At 37.9% G+C, this 8,896-nt stretch overlaps 1 pseudogene; it reads left to right on the forward strand.

The window, feature by feature from the left end:
- Positions 1–1,457: 1,457 nt before the first annotated feature.
- LOC101133020 (cysteine and histidine-rich domain-containing protein 1-like) lies at positions 1,458–2,771 on the forward strand (annotated as a pseudogene).
- Positions 2,772–8,896: the final 6,125 nt, after the last annotated feature.

An 8,896-nucleotide genomic window follows, 5' to 3' on the forward strand; every position in this document is an offset into this window, starting at 1 on the left:
TCCTTGCATTTTACTCTTAGGCCTTCATTAATATGTTCAAAACTACCATTTGAACTGGGAAATACAGAAAAGTGATCTGCAGTAAGAAAAGAAGAGTAAAACAGATTCACTGAGGGGACTTCCTGCATCTCCACAGCACTCTAGTTCCTGATTGCCCTCTGGAGACTATGAAGAGCCCCTGCTCTTAGAGTCCCAGGAGATCCTAGTGTCCTTCCCGTTTAATTCAAGTTGGTTCAAATTAAGTTTCTATTATAACAGAACAAATCGTTTTAGGTGTTTTTTTTAAAAAACATTTGTCTAAAGTCAGAAAAAGTCACAGCGCTCATGTTAATGCGGTCTTCATTTATGGCATGAAGTAAGTCTCTTACTGTCTCTGCCTCTTTTTTTACTTTAGCAAAATGAGAGACTGCATTTAATTTCTTCCCAGAGCTATGGGGAGAACAACTAACCAATCAGCATGCAGTGTCTTGAAGAAGCATAGTGAGCATCCCCAACACGCTGTGGCACAGTATTCTCCTATGCACACTAATGAGTACTGTAACTAGAACGCCTCTCAGTAGCTCTTTAACCTAGGGGGACAACTCCCACTAGTACTGGATTCCAGTTGGACTCTGTCTCCTCTAACTCTGTGGAAAGAATCCTAGAGGGTTCATGGATTATCTGAGCAACTCAAGCTAAAGACTTGGGTGATTGAACCTAGACTGGGATGTTGAGTATTAGAGACCCAAGTAATTACATATCCACAGGCTCAACTAACTTGGCAATCATGGTGCCAGCTAGAGTAAATAGCCTATTTTAAGTTCTTTCACCAGTCACTTTCTTCTCTCTTATGTTGTTCATGCATCTATTTTCTAATTTTGAACCATAAAGGCTTAATTCTTAATAAGTGTATATTTATTTAGAAACATTTTACAGATGGCCTAATTCTTAAATCCCTTCACTTTCTCTTAAAGAGTAAGCTTTTGTAATATTTCCATCTTGACTGTCTGAAAATAAAATTGGGGTACACCACAACTAATGCTCCTTGCATGGTCTCTCTCCAAATTTGATTGAATGATAATCCAAACCCTTATAAAAATCCAAAGAATCACATACAAAAAAATGAGACTCCGTTTGACTTCATAATCGACCAATCAAAATTAAGTTCCCTTTCTCTGATTTATCTTTCAAGGAGGATTTAGCAATCTTGGTAAAAGAGCCACAAACTTAGATTACAACTGATTTGAGAGTCTCCATGTAGCTCCCAAGTAACAAAAATATATGATCTTTGGACATTCACTCTAAAAGGAAAAAATACAATGTAAAAGAATTGGGAGCCATTTCCAGAAGTCAGCAGTTGCCTCAGCCGTCAGACCTGTGCTTGCTACAGGAAGTGGTAAACACAGTGTCTTGTGGTTCCTGGTGTTTGGACCTTGCCTGTAATGGTGGGAAAAGAAAATGTCATTGCCTAGCAATAACCGGGCTGCAGTCAGTGCTTCAATCTAGAGGCCAATTCCAATGACACTTGTTCATCCCACCCAAGTATTCCAGTCTTTGTGATGCATTAGAAGGTTGGTCTAACTGTAAGAGAAGCACAACTGATGTTTCTGATTCCTTATGCATTGCAGGCTGGACAACAAGCTGGACAACACTATTCACTAAGCAGAATAGTGAGACGTCACCTGAGCCAGTCAAACCTGAAGTCAAGACTACAGAGAAGAAAGAACCATTTGAATCAAAACCCAAATTTCAGGAGCACATCATTCAAGCCTCTAACCCAGCAGAATCAATAAGAAGGCCAAGTCCAGGTAAACCAATGACAAATTTGGAACTAAAAAGTATCTGCCTGCCTAAAACAAGCATTTGATAAACTGTCGTAAGGGAATGAATAAGATAAGAAAGAAGACAGTGAAGAAATAAAGATTGGGACCTCATGTGAAAATGGAGGGTGTTCAAAGACACCTCAGGGTGCACAGAATCTAGAGAAAGCCTGTGTCTATCATTCTGGAGCACCTCTTTTCCATGAGGAGATGAAACTCTGAAACTATTGAAGAAAATAAAAGAAACTTCTGATTTTAATATGTTCTTAGCCCAAGAGGGCTGTGCAAAAAGGAAACACATGTAGACCATGGAAAAAAAATGCTAGGAACAGTTATTCCATGTAGACATGGCTGGCATCAGGCAAGAGGTCACAATTTCCATAGATGCTAAAAACTCACTTCCAGAACTTAGTTGAGTAGAAGCAAATAGTACATTATTAAATGCGTACATTGCATTTGAATGTGGCTCATTGCGTGGTGGCTCATGCCTATGATTCCAGCACTTTGGGAGGCCAAGGCCGGTGGATCACTTGAGCCTAGGAGTTCAAGTCCAGCCTGGCCGACATGACGAAACCCGTCTCTACCAAAATACAAAAGTTAGCCAGGTGTAGTGGTGCATGCCTGTAATCCCAGCTAATTGGGAGTCTAAGGCATGAGAATCACTTGAACCTGGGAAGCAGAGGTTGCAGTGACTGAGGTTGCACCACTGTACTCCAGCCTGGGCAACAGAGCAAGACTCTGTCTCAACAACAACATCAACAACAAAAGCAACGCATTGTATTTGAAGAAGAGAAGAAATTTCATCAAAATGCAAAATTATGGATTGTGATTGTTGAAAAGTGAAGTTAGGTAGCTATGACTGCAATGCAGACAGAGAGCACAGTAAGAATAGCTGGTCCTATGCAATAGGCACACCTTGAATTGCCTGCAACCAAAAAGCAAGAAAAACAAACAGAAGATACAACAGATTGAGTGACTGAGCTATTGCCTATTTCGGAATTCTTAATAATGTGTGGCAAAGTGGTATCTTGCTGCTGTAATCTTTTGTTTTGTTGTGTTGTTGAATCTGGCATTTCAGGATCAACATCAGGTTCTTAAAAGCCAAAGTCAGTTCACCTTTTTGTGCCTCCCATCGTTCTTTTGAGTTACATAAGATTGATTATTCATTTCTCCTCGCTGATAGAACCATAGTTGTGTCCTATACTTGGAGAAGCTGGAAAATAGCTCACCAACATAATTGCAGTATTTCTTAGTATAATATTATGTTAGGCAGAAAAACATTAAGGAACATTTGTTTTTGTCACACCTCTATTATCTCATAATTAGTAAGGCAAGATGAAATGTCAATTTTTAATCCTTTTTTATGGATTTGTATTCCTATAATATATGAAAATCTTTGAGGAAGAGATGAAGCTCTGCATTATTTTTTCTATGTGGGAGGGTTTTTATAGGAGGATTAATTCTGAGGTAGTAGAGTAGGTGGTTAAAGGGAAATACATGCACTTATTAACAAATCAGAGTTTGTTTACAACTAATTGAATTTAAAAATTATATGAATACTTATATCGCTTGCCAAGCAGTATGATTTAAGAGTATAGGAAACAAATAAGAGTACAAAGGTATCAATTTGGTTAAAATTTACCATTTTATAAGACTAAGAAATAATGTAGAAAAAAACTCTTTCCTAATTAAGTGTCTTTCGGTGGTGTTATGGCAAAACTGTAACTTTTTACAGCCTAACCTCTTGTAAAGCCTTTAATTAGTTACATGTAAAAAAAATTATCTACCTCTGGCTTCTTGGATGGAAAACTATATCTATAAAATTGTAGACTTAAAGGTTCATGGAAATACATTAGGGTATCAAAAAGTGAAATGTATGAACTTTATGACAACTATGATATATTCAATAAAATAGCTTAATTATTTTTTTAAAAAGGATCTTAATAGGGTTTGAGGTAAAACTCATGCCACTGCTTACCGATGAAGGTCGTATTCCATAAAAACCCTCCATCCTTTTTCTTATTGATGGATGGCTCCAAAAAATTCTGTCCCTCCAATTTCACTCATGTATTGTGCCCTCTGTGAGCAGCCATATTTGTTAAAGCTGAAATGTCATGATGATGGATCACAACCAGACCCTCTATTTGGGGCTAGATACCTGAGCCAATCTGTCATTATGTGCAAATTATCTTCTTGCTGGATCTGGAGAGATAAATAAGATGCAATTGCACATGGTTTTATATCCTGTTTTAACTAAACGAACGTATAGCCCAATAAGAATGGGGGTCAGACATCATGGGACTCAATGGAGCCTGTGATTCTGGAAGTAAGCCAGCTAAGGCCCCTCTGAGCCTGCTCCTGCTTTCCTCTGGATTTTTGTATGCACAATGATACCTAAAAAACACTGAACACCGTCTGACTTAAATTCTATTTCATATTTGTTCACGTCATGCTTGAACTCTTAGCCTGGTCCTTATCTCTTCAAATTTGCCCGCATCTAACTCCAAAGATGATTCTTTGAGTTCATTTCAGACAATGCCATTTTAGTCTCCAGCAGGAGCCCTGGGGAAACTCACCATGTCTAATTTATCTTCAGTGAATATCAAATCATATTCACCACATAAAGGTTAGGATGACTTTATCAGTTTTATTAAAGCTGTAAATTTTCCTTTTAAAACCTGCCAAAGCCTATGCTTCTAGAATCCTCTAACAACAAATTAACTTTTTTTCCCTTCTTTCTCTGCTTAGTCCTTCAGCCAGTCTGACCAATGGGATACTCCCCGTAGAGCATGTGTGAAAATTGTCTTGTAATTCAAGACAGCAGAGTGGTATTTCTGTTTTTCTACCTGGATTCACACTTGGCACAGTGCTGTAGCTCAGAAAGAAAAACCGCACATCTAAGAACCACAGTTCCAGGCAAGGTGTTGGAGGCTTTGGTCTTACAGACATGAAAAAGCTGCTTTGAATCGCTTGACGTTTCCTACTCAGGAACCCCAAACTTGTGCCTTCTGTTCTCGCTCCTTGTTAAGGCCTCCTTCCAAAGCCTCTGTGTAACATGATCTCAGCCCTCCCGAGCCTAGATTCCCCCATTGCCTCACTCCTCCCACTGCCCTCACTATGCCTTGTGGGAGCCTCTCCAGAGGACACTATCTCCTGAATGCAGAATGTACCTTCACATCTTTCAACTTTTGCTCTGAATATTCCATCTAACCACATTCTCTTTGTCTTCTTTATCATCTGTTGAAATCCTATAGATCTTTTAGGGACCAGGCTGAATTCACATGCTTCATTCTCCTCCAATGCATCTAATCACCTTTCCTCCTTTCTCCATACCTTTCAGCACTTTGCATCTCTTTTCCTTTTCTATCTCTCTCTCTACTTTCAGTGCTCATGAACATCCTGATCCTCCCAGCACCTGTCTCTGTCTTTCCAATACTAGGCATAGCAAACAAATTGCTTAAAAAGCTCACGTTAGGCTGGGCATGGTGGCTCATGTCTGTAATCCAAGCACTTTGAAAGCCAAGGCAGGTGGATCATCTGAGGTCAGGAGTTTGAGACCAGCCTGATCAACATGGCAAAATCCTGTCTCTACTAAATACAAAAAATTAGCCAGGCATGGTGGCGCATGCCTGTAATCCCAGCTACTTGGGAGGCTAAGGCAGGAGAATCACTTGAACCTGGAATGTGGAGGTTGCAGTGAGCAGAGATTGTGCCATTGCACTCCAGCCTGGATAACAAGAGCAAAACTCAGACTCAAAAAAAAAAAAAAGAAGAAGAAGAAGAAGCTCACATTAGAAATAAAAAGAAAGAGATGATGAGTTACAAGGTGAGGCACAGAATTTACATATGGATTATGGAGCTGAAAAAGAGATGGAAGTCAAGAAGTTTGGTGCATGTTCTAGGAATAAACCAAATACCAGTGGCTGTATCACAATAATGTCTTCAGGCTTCTCCACCCAGATGACACTCAAAGACTTAATATTTTATTTATTCAATTAGCCAACCAGTAACCTTTGGCAAGTTGAGGCCATTTTATAAAACCTGAACAATATGTTCATCGAATCTTTGTAATTAGGAAACTATATTTCTAAAACCAAAATAAAACTCAGAAGACTCACTCACTGTTGCATTTTCCAACATTACTAAGGAAGTAAGAAAGAAAATCACTGATAATGATGGAAATGTTGGTCATGGAGAAAATTCCTTCTTTTTTCCCAGTCATGAATGACAACCCTGGGCACAAAGATTATGGAATCTGTGTATTTCCTTAGCACCTAGAATACTACCTGAGACATGACAGGTCTTAAGTACATGTAGAATAAATGTTGTAGGAGAAAAATTGATAAACTGTGGTTCTTAATTAAGTGTGGGTGGCAAGGCAGAGAGAGAAGTGTAGAGCAACCACCAGTTTGGAGCTGGAACAGCAGAGTGGATGTTGGAGTTGTTGATTAAAGGCATTCGTAGCAGAAAATCGTGGGTTCTACAGGAAAGACTGTTGGTTTGGCTTTAGATATGTATTGAACTTATGAGAACTTTGATCCCAATAAAGATGTCTATTAGCTAATTGATTACTCAGGTCAGGAGCTTAGGAGAGAGGTGGCAACCAGAAATTAAGGCATAGTTCCATGGTTGCAGACTGCTAGCTCACAGGCTTGTCTAGCCAGCACAACATATTTAAATTTTTGTGTCACTTGACAACTTTAACAAGCAAGAAGTCTTAACATAAAAATTCAGATTTTCAGCTTCTCTTTAAAAAGCTGAAGATCTAGTAAAATTATACCTACCTTCCCTCAAGCTAGCAAAGAGCGAGAACTGAGAAGTGGCTGTCCCCTTACAAGGAAATGTCCCCTCAGTCACCATAGAACCTTCATTTCATGTTGTTTTCCCCATGCCAAGGGTTCCAGGTACCATTGCCATCCTGTTTGTGTGGTTATTCTTAGAGGAGAGCTAAGAAAAATGAAATCTTTCTCTATCACATCTATTGAAAGTGAGAAAAATAAAACTACCAAGACTAGAAAAAAAATTCTTATACTTATCTAACATCTTTGTTGTGTTGGCAATCTAGCTTCTAAAGGTGTTCGACATTGTGACCTCTGACATAGTTTCAAGAGTTGTTTGAGTTACTGTCGTGATATTCAGCTTTGAGTTTCATTGCCCAGAACCTCAGAGCAGCAGACGGTTCTCTCTCAGAAGAATACAGTGGTCTTGAGGTCAAGTTCTGTTCTTCATTCAGCATTTTCCTTGATGCCATTGCCAACCATTTTTACATCCTTGTTTAAGCTGGTAGTTTATTCATAATAAAATTATATATATTGATGTTTTTCTGATTATATCAATGATGAATGCAGGTTAAACTGTTACTTGCTGGGGTAAATAAGGAAGCAGTAACAGTGAGCTAAAATTAGGTCATGCTTATTTTAGTAACTATAGGACTTGTGAACCTGTAAGAAATGTCACCTCTCTATGTGGCACAGACCTGTTTACAGAATTCTAAAACCCCTTAGATCAGTCTTCATTGCCTACTCCCAACCTTGATTCTTAGATACTTAAATAATAATAACACCTTCTTCTAGAATCCTAAAATAAACTATCCTACCATTCTGGAAAAATAAATTTTAAAAGCCTCCTTGAGTTTAAGAATGAAGCACATCTTGCATAAGGAGGAAGCACCAAATAGCTTTGTTTAATAGATACGAACAAACAACTTACTCTACTTGGGTTCAAGACTATAATTCTGCTGCGAACTTGCTATCAGTCCTTGGATAAACTAATTAACCTTTCTAAACCTTTCTATAAAATAGGGGTTAAATAATAGCTGAATAATCTACCTCTTAGAACTGTGGGAGCTAATATGTAAAGTACTTTATAAAAGCATATGACATTTTTCAAATTTTGATTGTCATTTCGTTTTCTGGAGATAACAAATGACATATGCTGAACCTACTTTGTGTTCAAGCCAACCTTTTGTCAGCTTCCCTTTGGTTTATTAATACTACTTTTATTGTTGAACTAAAACAGAGGCTTTTTATGGGTGTTTGATAAGAAAATATTACCAAGAAAGTTGTTTTTACATTGAACCATTCTTTCAAATGGTCACTTTTTTAGCTTCCCCTTGTTATCTCTTAATACTGACTTTACAACTAGTATTTTGATTATTTTCCTAAAAAGTCTTCCCTTCAGAGGCTGGGAGCTAGTGCAGCTTACTAAAAGATTAAAAATAACTAACACTGCAAATAAAGTTCTGTGCTGTCACCCAGGTGCTAGGAATTGGAATTGCAATGGTGCCCCCTTGCGAGGATGTTCTGTCAATGCACCTCACAGACGAATGGAGGCGATGTGTTTTTAGAGGGGGATATTCTCAGCACTAATTTGATGTAGATGAATTCTGTGGCTCTTTATAAATGTAAGAAGCTCCCAGGTATGGCAGACGTTGACCACAATTCTCTTAACTTAGACAACAATGCAATTAGAAGTGGACTTTTATTATAGTATTTCTGGAGTTTTCTTTGTACTCGACTGTGTCTGTAATTGGTTGCCAGGAAACGATGTTTTTAAAATTATATTTCAATTTGAATTTCAATTAACTTTAATAAATACATATATATGAATCCTCACTTGTCTACATGTTAGAGGGAATAATAGGCACTAATAACTATTACTTGTCCACCAAGTACAAAGCAATGGACTTCATATAAGTTTTTAAAAATATAATTTGTTATATCTATTAGATATTAACTTCCCATTTCACTTAAAAAGAAACTGAAATTCAAAGAGGTTATTCAAATTCATGTAATAGTAAGTGACAAAGCTGGAAATCAATAAATCTTTGAGTCCTGTTAATTAAAGCAATAAAAAATATATATAAATGTGTATATGTGTATCTACTATATAGATAGTCCTCAAAAAATTTGTCATCTAAAAAGTGATAGTAAATTAAAAATCCCAGCACATCGTGTTGATTGATGTGTATAAGGTACTTTGGAAGCACTTGACCCAGACTGAGGAAACCAGGGATGGCTTCTTGCTAGAGATGACACCTGAGTTCAGATAGGAAGGATGAGGAGGAGTTCTGCGGGTAAAGTAGGAAGAAGGTAGGT

The sequence above is a fragment of the Gorilla gorilla genome, chromosome 3 (genome assembly GCF_029281585.2).
Source record: "Gorilla gorilla gorilla isolate KB3781 chromosome 3, NHGRI_mGorGor1-v2.1_pri, whole genome shotgun sequence".
In the NCBI taxonomy this organism is placed as follows: Eukaryota; Metazoa; Chordata; class Mammalia; order Primates; family Hominidae; genus Gorilla; species Gorilla gorilla.